The sequence below is a fragment of the Onychomys torridus genome, chromosome 8 (genome assembly GCF_903995425.1).
Source record: "Onychomys torridus chromosome 8, mOncTor1.1, whole genome shotgun sequence".
Lineage (NCBI taxonomy): Eukaryota > Metazoa > Chordata > Mammalia > Rodentia > Cricetidae > Onychomys > Onychomys torridus.
In genome coordinates this window covers 52,172,105-52,189,824 of record NC_050450.1, presented here as the reverse complement: position 1 = coordinate 52,189,824, position 17,720 = coordinate 52,172,105, and positions in this window count along the sequence as shown.

The window sequence follows — 17,720 nt, the reverse complement described above, 5'->3', positions numbered from 1 at the left end:
TTTCGTGGCTTGGTCCAGCATTGTATTGTATTGCTTTCTGTTTACTCAGCATAGGCAACCATCATCAGGCTGAATCCTTGGGGTGGGGTGGGGCAGTGGTGAACAGAAGCAGAGAAGGAAGGGCAGGTGCCCGGAAGCATGAACAGCTCGGCGTGGCTGGAGTTTGAAAGCCAGGCTGGGACGGGGGAGGAGAGTCAAGAGAGAAGCAGAGGGACCCATCTGGCAGGCATCTTAGCAGCCATAGATGTTACCCAAAGGTAATAGGGAGCAGCATGATCAGGTTGGTGCTGTAGGTAGAAAACCTAGCCCATACAATGGAGAAGGAGAGCTTGAAGATCTGGAGAAAGCACATGAGAAATACCTGGCCTGAATCTGAGCAGCCAAGGAAGAGTGGCCTGCCGGGGGTCTCTGGCTGGAAGAAGAACCTGGTATATTTCTAGTGAGAGACTAGGACATAGACAGACTCCCTGGTAGGCAGACAGATAGGGAGAGGGGTTATGGCTAGGTAATAAAGGTGGTGAATTTCTAAGACCCAGCTTCTTCCTCACCCTCCTAACTGGAGGCCAACGTCTGGCAGCTTAAAAGCCTTGTTGGCTTGTCTCCTCACAGCGGGCCCACTGTTCAAGTTCAAGGCCTGCTCAGGACATGCCGCACAGCAGTTCCAGGCCAATCTACCATTCTAAGCTCTCCAGGGAAGGAAGACTTCAAAGGCTTTAAAACCTCCAGCTCTCGGCAAAAGACGGGATTTGTCAGTTTTCCGAGCCCCTCCTCTGCTTTGCAGAGGGTCTTTTTCTCTGTGTCTGTGCATACTTGCTTCTCCTCACCCTCAATGAATGCCATCCTTCAACTGCTAATTCTGTCTGCGGTGCTTGAGTCTTCATTCATCCCTGCTACCTGCTGTCCTCCAGGTTTTTCCTACCTTTTAATTACTCAACTAACTGACTGAGAAAACAAACCCAATCAAGACCCATAGACTGTATCACTCAAGTCCCAGTGAGGAAGACAGTGTGGTTTCATTCCCTGCATAGGACATTCCTCTGCCATTTCTGATGTCCCCTTTTGTTGGCTGAAGTCATAGGCACCCTCTGTTGCTGGCCTCACGTCTGAAGAAGAAGCATGCCGCCCTGGGATGTCTCTACCTCGGCAGGCATACCCTTCAGCCTTTCCCAACATGTAGGTCTCTGGCAACCCAAGCCTCTAACAGGCACTCAAGGAAAAGCTTCCTAGTGGTGGACCACATTGCCATAGAGAGCCAGCCTGCTGGAGACCCAGTACTGCCTGCCTCCTGGCTCATGGTGTCCTTGGCTCACCAGGCAGGTGCCTCCATTGGAAACTTCCAGGACAGAATCTCTTTCCACCCTCCTCACCCTCTGCCTGAGCTCCACGCTTGAAAAGCCACCAGGTAATTCAGTCAGAGCATGCATTTTGTAAGCGGGAAGAATGAGAAGGCTTACCGTAAACCTGCCTACCTTGAGATCTGAATGGACAGTTCTCAGAAGGAAAATAAATGGCCACAGGTGCATGGGAAATGCTCCATAGAGTTAGCTGTCAGGGGCGTGCACTGAGGGTCCATGTCACCCCAGCAAGAACAGTTAGTGCCCCAAACCAAATGCTGGCAGGGACAGCGGCAACCCTGATTCACTGTTGGCGGGGTATGGGTTAGTACAGCCACCATGGAGTCCCATGTGGGTTATTCAAACCCTGAAAATAAACGTTGAAAGTAGATGGCTGATTACTAGGAACTAGGAAGGTGGCTGGGGACTACAGCCTGGGGCAGGGGTGGATGTGGTCAAGGATGATGTATGCATTGTGTGTATGGAACTAGCATGGTGGATCCCATTAACCCAAATCCTATCTGAGACCCAGGTCTCTCACACTGCCATTTGTAACTAACTACCCTTCAAAATACAGATCATGTACCCAGGACCACCTGACTGGACTTCAAAATACAGATCATGTACCCAAGACCAACTAACTTCCCTTCAAAATTCAGATCATCTACCCAGGACCAACTAACTGGTCTTCAAAATCCAGTTCATCTACCTAGGACCAGACTAGGATAAAAACACCTCCCCACTAAGCCTATAATCTAATCAGATGCAGCCTATTCAATCTGAAAGCAGAATGTGTCCTTGTGAGGTAACCGTTTGACTGGCTGGTTTCAATCTGAATCCATCCTGCGCATGACAGGAGTCCAGCTGAAATGGACTCAGTCAAAAGAAGAAATTGGTCGGGCGGTGGTGGCACATGCCTTTAATCCCAGCATGTAGGGACAGAGGTAGGACAGCCAAGGATACACAGCAAAACCCTGGAGAAAGAGAGAGAGAGAGAGAGAGGGAGGGAGGGAGGGAGGGAGGGAGGGAGGGAGGAATGGGCAGTTCTTGTGGTTGGAAGTTCAAGCAGCATTCTAGTTTCAGAAATGGCTTGATCCAGGGCTCAGGTAGATCTCGGCACCACTCTTGGCAAGATCTCTCCCCTTACGATGTTGAAGCCACCAGGCGGTGGTAGTACACGCCTTTAATCCCAGCACTCAGGAGGCAGAGGCAGGTGGATCTCTGTGAGCTCGAGGCCAGCCTGGGCTACAGAGTGAGTTCCAGGACAGGTTCCAAAGCTACACAGAGAACCCCTGTCTCAAAAACAAAACAAAGATGTTGAAACCTCTGAAATAGTCATTTCCTTGCCTTCGTTAGGCCAAGTGCTGTTTCTGGTGCTGGAGATGCAGACAAACATCTATTCTTCTGCCTCCACTATCTCCAGAAGAAAATGCAAAGACTGCTGACCACAGTGGAGGACTGGAAGGCTGGGACAGTTTCTATTCAAACTAAGTAAGAAAGAGCTGAAGTCTTGGGACAGCGATACAGGCCTCCATCAGCCTGATTCAGGCTCACACTTCTTTTAACTGAACCCGGCTCCTGTCAGTCACAGCTCACACACATGGTCATCTTTCCCATAACCAAGAGGGCTGAAGAATGACAGCTCCTTCCAGGTTGGTGCCCACAGTGACTTCCGTCAAGTGCTCTAAGGAAATGGGTGCTGGAAAGAGTCCCCGGGCCTTGGAGGCGTATGCTAGTCAAAGCAGGGCCACACTGTTCTCTACCCGGCCATAGTTAAGGCAGGCAGACTTGACCCCACCTGCAGCCTCCAGCAGTCTCTGCAAAGAGGAAACAGCCCGGAGGAAGGTGAACTTGGTGTGAGGTCATTGACTAGGTGACAGCCCAGGCCTTTACCACCCGCTGAGATGTCCCAGGCCAAAGCCTTGTTCAGGGAAAGCAGGGCCAGAATCAGGCTAAAGCCAGTCTGCAGGGCTCAAGAGCACTGCGCCAGTGCCTTTGAACTTCAGCCGCTTTCTTTCAGACTACAACACTGCTTGCAAGGGTCTCCTGCCTCCTCTGGGGTCTCAGAGGGAAGCTTCATAGTGAGCCAGCAAGGTCTGCCTTTCAGCCTTGCTGTGGCCTGGAATTGCCATGGGGAGCCAGGCAGGGATGAGGGGGTGATGGGAGAGGAAGGGGTAAGTGCTCTCTGGACCTGAGCCTCCCTGCAGGACCAAGGACAGCTAGTGCCCAGACACTCTAGGAAAGAGGAAAACACCTGCCACCAACAAGGTTCCCCACGGGGGAATGATCCTCTCCTTCAGAATTGTCCCTGCTCCCTCATCTAGAAAGGGACACTTGGCATTCTCCAGGAGTCATTTTAATGCTAATGTGTTTAGTCAAACAGAGGAGGCCAAACAGATGTGGGCCATTTGGCAGGGATGTAGTTCATTTGTTAGCAAGTGCGAGAGGCTGGTTGGCAGGATATTAAATATTACCTTGGTTATTCACAAACACTTCATATTTCAAGAGAGGCAGGGAGGCGAAGGCTGCATCCGATAAATCAGCCTTTGTCAAAGAGGCAGAAAGAGGCAAACATTTGATAAATCTGTGTCATTGTGCTCAGAGATCAAAGGCCCTAACATATGTATTTGTGCAACTGGCATTCCAGAAGACAGCTAGAACAGACCGAGCCTGGACAGCTGGAGACAGAAAGCATTAGCCGATTTCCAGTCTGTAATTAGCTGAGTCTCTGGAGCTGTAGGCGAGTCGGTGGCTGAGTCCTCCTGCTGCCCGTGCCAACCGGAAGGAGGGTCCATGGTGAGTGGCAGGGTGGAGTGGGGCTTCGCTCAGCCCCTCTCTGGAGCTGAGGGTGTCAATTATGGTTGATTTTTAATGCCAGTTTGACACAAATTAAAATCACCCGAGCAAGGAGCCTCACCTGAAGAACTGTCCTGGTGGTCTTGATTGATGTGGGAAGACAGAGTAAGGACCTTCAGGTAGCAGCCCGGATCAAAGGGCATGGCAGAGGAAGAGCATCTCCCCCCTTTGCTGGCCTGGACTTTCTTCTTGCTGTCCAGATGATTTAGCCTGATGCTGCCGCTGATTCCTGCACTGATCAGAACCAGCATTTTCAAGCATTCATCATGGATTAGGGACCAACAGCTCTCCAGGAACATTCCAGGCCTTTGGCACCAAACTGGGACTGCTGAGGCAGCCAGCCTTGTGAACCACTACTGGCTGTTTCCTCACCCCAGCCCCCAGCAGTGAGAGACCAGCCTCTGTGGGACTACTGTGACCGCTGAGGCACTCAGCCTCAAGGATGGAGTAACAATCAGACTCAGTTTCTCAGGTATGATTCTGCTGTGACTGTTTTAAAGCTGAGCTAATAAATTCTTACACACACACACACACACACACACACACACACACACACACCATTGGTTCTGCTCCCCTACAGAAGAACCCTGACTATACAGTGCCTTCAGGTCCTTAAACCTGCTCCAACACGAAAGTCTCTTCCAACCAAATGCTCAGGGATGGCCACCTGTCTCCACCCACCCACCCTCCCTCACCCTGTGTAAATGCATGGAGTGTTGGCCTCAGCCAGAAGCCAGGGTAACCATTTTGGTTTATGGAGTGTCCAGGCTAGCCCAGGATTCCCTGGGTTGCCTACTGCCGTCAGTACCACAGGCCCCATGTTCTCATTTCTACTCTCCCATAATCCTGGCCCATCTTCACCTCTATGCCTTCCGCTTCTCCTCCGTCCACATAGTAGATAATGGCCCTGACTGGGTTAAGTCAGAGGCACCTGTGTTTCTACAAATGCCTACACAGCCCCATCCAATAACTCCGAGCAGAGCCTAATGTGCCTACAGCATGAGCATATTCCCTTCTGGTGGCCCCTGTGAAAGGTCCCACATGCTGTCCCAAAACTAGTTTCTTGCTGAGCTGAGGACACTCATGGACACTCATAGACATGGAGGATCCAGTGTATATGGAGCCAAGTAAAGACATGCTTGAAACACCCTGGAAGTAAGGAAGCTAAGGAACTGGTCTGTGCCCCCAAAATGTGTAGAGTTCTCTCACAATCCAAGCACCGCCCATCCCAGCACCATGCCAGCTGGCACTGACGCTTTATCATGTGCACTGGGCAGTGACATCAACCCTGGCAGAGCTGTAGACCTGACCTGCACCTGACTGTGGAACGTGCTAGAAAAATGCCCAGCATGCAGACTGCCCACCCTCACCGCCTCTCCTGTTCAAGGACAGAAGTCAAGACCTGAGCTTTTGGACCCCACCCTGACTTCTCTCCTTTCTTAGCTGCACATAGCACACATTTTCCACCTTTCTCACACCTTCCTACCTCATGTCTTCCCTCAACCCCTCCTCTCTCTCTCTCTCTTCAGCCCGCTGGCCATCCTTGAGTTCACCTAAAGTCCTTCTCCCTTGGTGAGTCTCACCTCCTGCCCTTCCCTTCGCGAACTCCAGAGAGTTCTCCACAATCCCCCCTCCCTTCTCTACAATGTGAACTTTTTAGTTTCTTTTGGGTCTTTCTCACAAGCATACAAAAATTCTATTTTTCCCAGCTTAAGTGCAAACAAGGCAACCCCTATATTAACTCTACGTCCTCTTCTGGCTGTCACTCATTTCTTTACCTCTGCAGCAGAATTCACAAAAATTGTCAGTACTAGCTAATTAATGCCAGGGTTGGAGATTCAGCTTAGTGATAGTGCACTTCCCAACATGCAGCTGAGTGAGGCCCTGCTTTTAATCTGGAGTCTAATAGCCCAAAGTGAAGCCATTCTGTTACTGATAATGCCCCCACTTCCTGGGTCGTGGAGAATCACCTTTTTGCTGTGTCTTCATGTGCGCTTTCTTGGTGTCTGCCGAGGGAGGGAGGGGCTTCCTTGAGGGAGGGTGTTTCCACTCATAAGACACCAATTCCACCCCTAACAAGACCTTCATGTCTTCATTTCACCTTACTTTCTTCCTTACTCAAAGGTGCTTGTGGCTCAGACTTGGATGGATGAATTCTGGGATGGCACAAACATTTGGTCCCAAAGAGCCACCAGGCTTCCTGTACCATCATCACACTACTGTAGATGTTCTTGTAATGTTCACTGTGACCTCCGTCCACCATAGCTCAGTGCAGTGGACAAATCCCCTCGTCTTCCCTGCCCTCTTGGCGGCATGTGGCCCTTCACCATCTCCCAGCTTCTCAGGTGTTTTCCACACTTCACCCCTCGTCAACCTATGCTGCGGCTCTTCCTCTTCATCAGTGATGGTGGCTGCAGAGCTTGCTTTCCGCTTGCCCTTCTGTCTCTCCTCACACCTTCATTGTTCCCACCCACTCTTGAGGCTGCCATGGCTTGAATGTTGCCCTAAATGCTTCTATATTGGAAATGTAACTCACAAAGTCAAGTATTTGGAGGTGGCAACTTTGGGGGGTCAGTTAGAAGTAGAGGAAGCCGTGCCACTGGTGCCCCCGTGACAGCTTTGGTAGCGCTGTCAAAGGAAGCGGGCATGAGCTTGCACATCTGCTCTGTCTCCCATGTGCTACCTTCTGCGCTCCCGCCTTGACACATGTATACTGGCCCTGTGCTCTTGGACTTCCCAGCTTCCAGAAGTGCAAACTAAATAAGCATTTTGATTTTGTAAATCACCTAGTCTGTGGCACACATTATAAATCGGAGAACAAAGACACCATCTGCTTGCTAGTAACAGCTTAGACATCACTGACGACCTCCAGTCTTGTCTGTCCAACCCCATCTGCAGTTCCTTTAGCCCAGTAATATCTCCAAAGCACATCACAAACTCCTGTGCCCTCCTGGTCCTGGTCTTTGCCTCCCACATCCCAGTAGGAACAACTGCATGATTCTATTTGCTTACATCTACACCTTCCTCTTTCTATCCAGCGCCAGGGCCGACTTCAGGAACCTTCTCTAGGTGCCTTGGGAATGCGCCTAACATCCAGCCACTCTCCACGGAGCCAACAGCATCTCAGAGTTGCTTCGCCAGCTTTTTTCTTCACACTCATCCTGTTTGTAGTCCACCATTTCTTCTTAGCACCAGAGTTGGAGGGATCACTGAAAACCTTATTTCTCATGCCGCTCCTAGGCTCTACACTTAGACTCCCAGTTCCCTCAGTCCAAAAGGACCACCAATGCCCTATGTGACTGATGCCCCATTCGCCACTGCTGTCTGATCTTCATACTGGCTCTTCTCCCTGTTTCCCCAGAAAGCAGCAGCATTCAGATGATGGTCACTGTTAGTAAGGTGCCGGGTCTTTGGGGCATAGCATCGTTGCAGCTCACTTTTTTGCCTGCCCTGAAATGGATGTTAGAAAGTATTTCACCTTTGGTGCATTAGACTAGCTACAGTAGCAAACTAATCCACTCTAAATCTACTGGTTATTTTATTTATTTTTTAAAAAATACACTTGTTTGAGATAAGGTCTGTATCCCTGGCTGGCTTGGAACTCATGGTATAGACCAGGCTGGCTCCAACTCACAAAGTTTCCCTTTCCTCTGCCTCCCAAGTGCTGGGATGAAAGGCATGCATCACCATGCCTGGCCTAAAATTGCACTGTTTTTTTAAGTTTGGGTCTCGGGCCAGATGCATATCACAGGTGAGCTAAGGTTCCTGCTATAGTCCTCAGCCTGCAGCACCCAGACTAATAGACCACCGTCTTTCATGCTGCTGATTTCTGAGGCAAAGGGAAAGAAAAGCTCAGGCAGCGTCTCCAGGCAGCTGACTGTTCCACCTCACTCAACTCCAAACGTCCCATCCAACCACAAGGGGAAAAATGTGTGTTTTGGGTCCCTTCTGTCTGTGCTTGGGCACTGAATGTATTTTTCATATTAGAATTCTGCCCCTGAATTTATTGAGGCAAATAGTTTTAAGTAACTTTTCCAAAAAGCCTGCTGACAGAAGTTTCTTTCACTTCTGATTCTGTGTGTGCATGGTGCTGGTAATCAAACTCAGAGCCTTGCGAATGCTGTGCCATTGAGCTGCAATCCAAGCCCTGATATTCTTTTTTTTTCTCCTCAAAGATTTATTTTATGTGTATCAGTGTTTTGCGCTCATGTATGTATATGCACAATATGTGTGCCCAGTGCCCACAGAGGCCAGAAGAGGATGCTTGATCCCCTGGATCTGGGGTTACAGTCATGAGCTGCCATGTAGGTGTTGGGAACAGAACCCAAGTCCTCTGGAACAGCAGCTATCACTGTATTTAATGAGGCAATTCCACGTAATTTATATGGTAATCAAGAGAGATTTATTTCTGGGATAACTTACAGCCAATAGGGATTGGTTATAGGATCCAGGGGAGATGAGGTACCATCCAGAGAAGAACTCAGGCTTGGCCTCCCATCCAGATTCCAGGACCATGAGGTATCCAGAAGAAAGCAAGTATGTATGTATCTCGAGTCTTAAGGGGCTCCCTCTAGGCCATGCCCCAGGGGCAGGTCAGCCCCAGGGGCAGGTCATAGGCAGATCATGGCAGTCACTCTAGGGGCAGTGTTTCAAGGTCAAAGCTGGAACAGCTACCCACTACAAGCAGCCAGTGCTTTGAATAAATGAAAGCTCTCTCCAGCATCAGCTTTCCTAATTATGCCCATTTTGTGGTGGTTGGCTGGTGGGAGGTTGGTCTTTAAACAGGGTCTCGTGTGGTCCAGGATGACCTCAAACTCAGTAAACTCCTGATCTTCCAAGTGCTGGGATTACAGATGTGCACCACCACATCGAGCTAGAGTTATCCATCCTTGAAGACTGTTTTCAAGCATCACACCATTGAAAGGCCTGGTTCCCTTTCTGTGACCTTCACCACCCAATGCTGCCCCAGTCCCACTGTGACTCAGACTGGTAGTTTGTTCTAGAATAAAAGCTGCAACAATAGCAATGGAAATGCTGCCAGCTGACTTAGCAGGGACGGCCAACTTTGGTTGGCGCACTTGTTAAATAGGAACAGCAATTATTAGATGGACTTCCCATTTCCATTCCGATCGGAGTGACTGGGCTCCTAATCTAGCCAGTGTGAGCCCACTTCATGTGCTAGGAGCTGGTTTGGGGACAGGCATATGACCTGCCTTTAGCTAATAAGGCTTGAGTGGGGGTATGAGAGCAGCTTCTAGAAGGGTCTCCTCATCTGTAAGGAACAGGACCCCTCCACTTCCTTTGGGCATTTGGTAGCTGGAAGTGATACCTGTGGCATCTGCAGGGGCAAATGGAGCAGGGAGGCTCACAGCAAAATAAGACCCAAACCTCTGAGCCTGGTGTTAGGTGAGATAGTAAACCATTGCCTTGTGGTTTCAAACAGTTTGAGTTGGTTTATAGTCCTGGGAAGCCAGAGGCATACTGGTTGACACCATGAAGGGGGGTACTCAATAATATTACAGCACCTTGACACAGCTATGGTCCCTGGGGAAGAAGAAACCTCAACTGAGAAAATGCCCCACCCCTATATTGGCCCGTGGCCAAGACTGTGGTGCATTTTCTAGATTGATGATTGATGTGGGAGGATCCAGCCCACTGTGGGTGGTTGTGGTGATAGTGTGTCCCTCAATATATTGTGCACCTTAATAAACTTATCTGGGGTTAGAGAACAGAACAGCCACTAGATAGACATAGAGGCCAGAAAATGGTGGCACACACACCTTTAATCCTAGCCTTTTAGAGTCAGAGATCCTCCTGGATCTCTGTGAGTTCAAAGCCACACTGGGAGGTTTCAGGGCCTTCAGGACACCCCTGAAGAAATAGTGGGGCTCTGGTTTCTCTCCTTCATGTCTTGATCAGGTGAGCAGCCTAGCTTCACCCCGAGGTCTCCATAATCTGCTTCATGACTGCCACATAAACAGTGGGGTGGGTCACCCACAGAGAGAGACAGGGAAACAGCAAGTGGTGGAAGTTGATTAGCCTGGGTGTCGGTTATAGTAACTGAAGGTGGCTGAACACACCTGCCTTTAAATGATTGCTCTACAGAGGTGCTCGGGGTTGAGGGATAAAGCTTGAGACACATGAAGGAGAACGTGGACCTTCTTCCTCTGGGCCTGGAGAGTGGGAGGGTTTATATGACAACTTGACTGAACCACAGGGTGCCCAGATATTTGTTTAAACATTCTAGGTGTGTGTGTGTGTGTGTGTGTGTGTGTGTGTGTGCGTGTGTGTGTGTGTGTTGTGGGGGATGGTAAGTGGTGTGTGTGTGTAGTTTGTGGTGTGTGTGGGGGCAGTGTGTGGTAAGTAGTATATATATTGTGTGTGTGGGTAGTTGGTGTGGTGTGTATGTGAGGGGTAGTATATGGTAAGTGGTATGTGTATATGTATCTGTGTGTGTGTTTGTGTGGTGTGTGGGAGTGTGTGGTAGGTGGTGTGTGTGTGTGTGTGTGTGTGTGGTGTTTGTGTATGTGTTTGTCTGGTGTGAGTGGTGTGTGTGTAGTTTGTAGTATGTGTGGGGTGTGGGGTGTGGCAAGTGGTGTGTATATGTGTGTGTATGTAGTTTGTATGGTGTGTGTGGGGTGTATGTGTATGAGTGGTATGTATGTATGTGTGTGTGTGTAGTGGGTGGGTGGTATACGTGTGTGAGTGGTGTGTGTGTATGAGTGGTATGTATGTATGTGTGTGTAGTGGGTGGTATATGTGTGTGAGTGGTGTGTGTGTATGAGTGGTATGTATGTATGTGTGTGTAGTGGGTGGTATATGTGTGTGAGTGGTGTGTGTGTATGTAGTTTATGTGGTGTGGTGTGGTGTGTAGATGAGTAGTGTGTGTGTGTGTGTGTGTGTGTGTGTGTGTGTGTGTGTGTGTATTTTCTGGGTAAGATCAGTGTATAAGCTGAAGTAAAGCAGAATTCCCTCATCTATGTGAGCACACCTCACCCAGTTCATGGCCCACACAGACTACAAAGGTAGCATGCACTTCTCCCTTGGACTTGGACTCAGCGGAGACATTATTCCCAGCCCTCTGCTTCTCAGGCTTGGAAACCGAGACTGAACCTGCATCGTGGGCAGTTCCAGGGCTCACCTTGCCAACCAAAGACGCTGGAACTTCTTGGACCTTAAAACCACATGAGCACAAGGTTATTTGTAATAAGCTGAGGTGGGGGGGGGGGGGAGAGAGAGAGAGAGAGAGAGAGAGAGAGAGAGAGAGAGAGAGAATGTGTGTGTATGTGTGTATATGTGTGTGTTGTGTGTCTGTGTGTCTGTCCGTGTCCTTTCTCTGGAGAATTCTGATAGCAGGGTGTTTGGCAGGCGAGTGTGTGTGTGTGTGTGTGTGTGTGTGTGTGTGTGTGTAGGAAAAAGACACCTCCTCCCTTCCATCTCTCTCTGTCATATCTATTTATACTTCTCTCATGAAGATGAGACCACCTTCCTCATGAACCTCATAGAATCACCTACAGAGTCATGAGGTTTGGAAAGCTTTGGGAATGGGTGGATCATGTGGATACAACACTTTAAAGAATTTTAATATGATCTGTGTGTTGTGGGAATGCATGGTATTTCTGGCCTTGCTTTTAGGAAATGCCTCTTATATCTTTCGATCATCCTTAACTGTAAGATAACTACCTGCAGAGACATTTCCTAAGGTGAAAACCAAACATATTAATATGACCCTAAATGTAAGTTCCTCCTGGAGTCTGTATTTGCAGACTTTGAATAGCTGGCACTATATATTTAGAAAGACAGATGGCTACTAAGAAATCTTTGGGTGGCTTTCTCTACCAAAAGTGACAGGATAGAAATATTTTGAGACCTGGCCATCCAGAAAACGAACATATGATCGTTTTACATACATCATGGGTGGGGTGCTTTGGCTCCCCCAAGCCCCCCTGTGGATTTTCTGAGGGGCTTGGGCTAGGGGTGGAGTCAGGCTGACTGTGTAGGATGCAGGGCTGCTTAAGAGACACGCCGCCCCTCCTTGCACTATCTTACTTCCTCTGGTGCAGGCTGCATGGCAGCCAGCTAGCTTCTGAGATGCAAGCTGCACCTAGATCCACTCATCCTGAACAGGAATGGAGTCATGGCTGGGGCACTAGGCCCAAGTTCCCATTCTAGTCTGCCACTCAGCTGTGACTGTGGGTGTGCACACTTCTGGGAGCTCTTGCCTGTAATAGTGCAGGATCTTAGCCATATCAAATTAGAGAAAAGAATAGAGTTAATCCACGCTCTTCCCGCCTACCTGGGAAAAACACAAAAGCAAACAGCCTTTGGTCCTGCTACCCACACAAAGAGCTTCTGGGCCTCAAATGTGTGTATATGCGTGTGTTCATACTAAGCAGTTCTCTGAAGATTCCAGCAGGCTTGATACAATTTAGTGCAAGGTGACACTATCTGCCAGGAGTCAACAGAGACCTGAGGCCAGGACTTAGCCCCCTGGGGTTAAGCAACTCTGTGGCCCAGGTTGCTGCCTGTACTTCTGGCCAAGCACCTATAAATGATGGGCACCCATATATTCTCCACGGGTCTGCTCATTCACTAAAACAGCCCACAAGTATGCGAGGGTACAAGCAGAACCAGTTCCATCGCAGACACTGGGAGGGTGGAGCATGGGGATAGTCTCAGGACTCCCTACCTGCTCCTCTTGTTTACCTTCTGTTACTGTGATAAAATGCCAACAAAAACCAGCTTGGGGACTCAAGGAGGAGAGTGTTTTGCTCAGCTACCTTTCCTGTATAGCCCAGGCCCATCTGCCTAAGGATGGTATGCTCCACAAGGCACTGGGCCATCCCATCTCAATTTACAGTGAAGAAAATGCCCCATAGATAGAACCTCAGGACCATCTGGTGGAGGTATTCCTCAGCTGAGGTTCCCACTTCCCAAGGTGACCATAGTTTGTGCCAAGTTGACAAAGATTAGTCAGCTCACCTGCCTTGGACACATCAACTCCCAGCATCTCCCAAGCTCACTGGTTTGGAACACTCTGCTTGGGGTTTTGTGAAGCCTTCACTTTATGTAGGCATGACTGACTGTGGCATAGACTAGTGGTGATGAAGTCATCCAGCCCACCTCTCAGCTCTTCCAGGAGGTGGAGATGCCAACCCTCTAATACACAGCTGCCTTCCCTGGCAGCCAGCCCATCCAAGGAAACTGCCAAGGTGTCCCATTAACATAACTTAGTGTTTCACAGAGGGCTGCCGATGGTCACTGATGCTTTCTTCACCTTCACCGAAGGCTGTACACACACACACACACACACACACACACACACACACACACACTTCTTACAATATCACACCTCTCTATAACATACTGCTTCCTTGAGCTCTTAGCTCAGCTAAAAGTTTCAAAGCAGCCAGGTATGGTGCTACAAGTCTTTTTCCCAGCACTTGGAAAGCAGAGGCAGGAGGTCTTCATACCTGGGGCATGGCGCATGCTAGCCAAGCGATTTACCTCTGACCCGTATCCCCAGCAGTCTTTTTACTTTTTCTTTTCTTTTCAGTTTGAGACAAGCTCTCCCTAAGTTACCCAGAGTGTTCTTGAATTCATTGTGTATCCCAGACAGGCCATGAATTTGCCATCCTCCTGCCTCAGCCTCCAGAGCCACTGGGATGGCGGTCTTCCCTACCAGAACTGGCTGAGTTACTCAGGTCTTCTGGCCTTGTGTAGACACAGCTGGAGGCTCTGACGTAGAACGTGATTTTGATGTTAGTCATTGCACCATGAGCACAGGGGGTAGGTGTGTGTCCATGTTTGCCTGTGAAGTGTCTGGCTGCGTTTCCTTGTTTGCTTTCTCCACTCCTGGGCACCTAGCCCTTTCTACTTCTGGTAACACTAACCCCAGGCCACCCCACCCTGGCTGCCTTCACACAATAACTAACACTTCCTAAAGTAGACTCCAATCTTCTACTGGTGCTCATTCCCTTTAAAACTGTCACTGCCTGCCACTCATTTCTTATTAGCCGTATTCATTGTACAGAATGAGATGGGTTTCATCATGATAGTTTGTGCCCGCATTTTGTGAATTGTCTTTATATGCACTCTCTATATCCCTCTCTCACCCACTTCTTCCTCCTGCAGGAACCCCGTCTCTGCCCAAATAGTAACTATGACATGAATATATTTTACACACACACACACACACACACACACACACACACACACACACACACACACACACACACTAAGATCTAGATTTTAACCTGGTAGTGGTGGTGCTGCACACCTTTAATCCTAGTGCTCAGGAGGCAGAAGCAGGAGGATCTCTGTGAGTTTGAGGCCAGCCTGGTCTACAGAGCTAGTTCCAGGACAACTAGGGCTATTAGACAGAGAAACTCTGTCTCAAAAAAAAAAAAAAAATCTAGATTAAAAAAATAGAATGAAAAAATGAAAATTATCTAGATTTCTTCATATGAGAGAAAAGATGATATTTGTCTTTCTGAATCTGGATAGTTTTTTTCTCTTTTCTGGTGAATGAAAATCCGCTGTGTATATATGCTCCTGTTTCTTTATCTACTTACCTGTTCCTGGGAATCCAGGCTGACACTCTATCTCAGCTGTTGTGAATCACGCCACACTACATGTAGATGTACATGTGTCTCTATGATATACTGACTTAAAATTCTTCAGGTATCTACCTACCCAGGAGTGCTGGAGCTGGGCATAGCTGAAAGCCTTGAACCAGGGAGAAGCTCTCACCTTCTGGAGGGCCAAAGGGCTCTCTCCTCGGAAACACTGCTGCTGCCCAGCATTGCCAGAGAACTCATGCCCGCATACCAGTAGCCTAGGGAAAGATAAAAACCCAAACACATCTCTACTGAATGCCATCTTTGTATCAGCGTGAAATGGGCAATTCTGTGACCTTCGGCATGTCTACTCAGGAAACTGACTCTGGCTTCTTAGAAACTGTCCCCAAGTTTAACAGAATTTAAATTACCTGCCACTTACTGTAATCTAAATGGCAAGACAAACAGCCCCCTTTCCTCCTCCTCCTGGTCAGGCCCCGTTGTACTGAGGATAAACTGAGCCTTTCTTCAAACCTCATCCTGGCCTTTGGAGGTCCTGGCCTTAGCTGATCCATCCCCAAAGTCCTTTCCCTCACCTAGGGGAATCACTCGCCCAGCTTCCCATTAGCTTCACCGGGAACTCCTGACCTTAACTGATACACTGAAAGTCCGCAACAGTTTATATATGAAGGAAGGAAGAAAGGAAGGAAGGAAGGAAGGAAGGAAGGAAGGAAGGAAGGGGGGAGGGAGGGAAGGAAGGAAGGAAAGAAGGAAACAAGAAAGAAAGAAGGAAACAAGAAAGAAAGAAAGAAAGAAAGAAAGAAAGAAAGAAAGAAAAGAAAGAAACAAGAAAGGAAGGAAGGGAGGGAGAGAAAGAGGAGAGAGAGAGAGAGAGAGAGAGAGAGAGAGAGAGAGAGAAAGGAAGGAAGGAAGAAAGGAAGAAAAGAAAGGACCCACTAGGTAACTCAGGCCATGGTTCCTTCGAGGAAGGTGAGAGGATTTAGGCATGCACATGAAGGAAAAGAAAGTTGGATAAATTAAGAACTCAATTCAGTAAACATGTTCCACCACCATTAGTTAGATGCCCGGAGTTCAATGCCCCTTGAAAATCGAGGTCAGAATGTGATGTAGCAAACACCACAATTGACAAAGGGGATCCTCCCATAGTGTGGGTAGGGATGTAAATTAGTGCAGCCACTATGGAAATAGGTGTGGAGGTTCCTCAAACACAGGCTCACTTCCCTCTGTGACTGTCAGCCTGTGTAGTCACAAAACTGACTCTGGGTTCTTAGAAAGTGCCCCCCAGTTTAAGAGTTTAAACTAACTGATGCTCATTGTAATGGAAATGCCAAGCCAAACGTTCCCTCCCTCCTTCCCCAGCCAGGCCCCATTGTACTGAGGATAAACTGACCCTAACTTTGGACCTCAGTCTGGCCTTTGGAGGTCCTGGCCTTAGCTGATTCATCTCCAGACCCCTTCCCCTCACCTAAGGCAACCACTTATCTTGCTTCCCACTAGCCTCACCTGAAATTCAAGCCCTTCACCTGTTCAAATCTTGCCAAGTGCTCACTGCTACCGTCCCCTTCCCCCAGAATGCACTCCTCCCTCTTAGATCATCCCAACCTGTTTTCTCTTTCTCCCTTGTCTCCTGCGGTAATCCCCATTGACAACATCATCCATTTTTAATGAACCAATGTCTCTCTTTGATCTCCCAGGCTCAGCCTCCCAGCCTTCTTGGGTTTCTAGCTCCGCTCTCCACCTGCCACCCCCAGGCATGGCTGCATCTTTAGATGGATCTCGAATCCATCCAGGCTGGAGCCTCAGTTACATTAGAAAGACGTGAATTTTCTCCAATGTTCTCTTCTTTGTCTGTCTCTGAGGACACCTGTGCCTTCGTCCCCTGTCCTGTATTTGCCTAGGGGCTCTGTAACACATTGCCATAGTCTTGGTGGCTTGAAACAGTGAAATCCTTCCACCAGTGTGGGAGCTCCAGATTTGATCTGGAGATCTAGGTGAGAATCTATCCCCCAGCTCAGTTTCTGGTAGTCTCAGGGATCCTTCAGTTTGTGAGAACACTACTCCAATCTCAACCTTCACATAACCATCTTTTGTATCTCCCTTTCTCCTACAGGGACCTGTCTCATTAGAGTATGTCCTGGTCCAGGAAGATGGTTCTGAGTGACCATAATTTTTTTTGGGGGGGGGGGCAGGGTGCGGGGGGGGGGGGTACCATTAAAACCGCTATACCTCTCTACTTTCAAATTTGAATGACATACCCACTGAAGCACACAAACACAATGTCCTACTTCACCGCCAGGAGGAAGATGATGCAATTGGAAGGTGGGAAGAAGGAAGGTAGGAGTGAACACCGGTCAGTGAGAAACAGGAAGAGGACACTGGGTGGATAATCTCCCCACTTCCATGACCACCTTCAAAACTGCTGGGAAAGGCTTGTGTGCCACTTGAGGAAGCCTCAGTCAGCCCACCGCTTGCCCCTAGAGATCTTCATGGAGGCGACACCTCTCTCCTTCACACCATGCTCATTCCTCCATCTCTCCACTTCTCAAGAGAAGAGGTACAGCCGACACACCCAGGCTATTGCCAGGCAGAGCTGCTGCTTCCTGCCCCCTGTGACTCACTGGGACAGTCCCACAGCTGCGGTTCTGGTTCTGTCCATCAAGGGCCTGGCTACCCAGGAGGGAATAACTGGCTTGGGGATCATTGTGGGAACCTGAGCTGCAGGAGATGAGAGACCGTAGAGACCAGAGAAGCAGACAGCCAGGAGAGGAAGCAGGAACAAAAGCAGGGAGCAGAGGGGCCATGAAGCTGACTGGGCAGCTGGGCACAGACCACAAGAGGTGCACCGTGAGAGTAATGCTTCCCACACCTGCTCTGCCCACAGTAACCCATCAGCTGGGGCTGTGGAGGGTATCCTGCTCCTTGAAAGGCTTAACCTTAACACAGCGTCCTA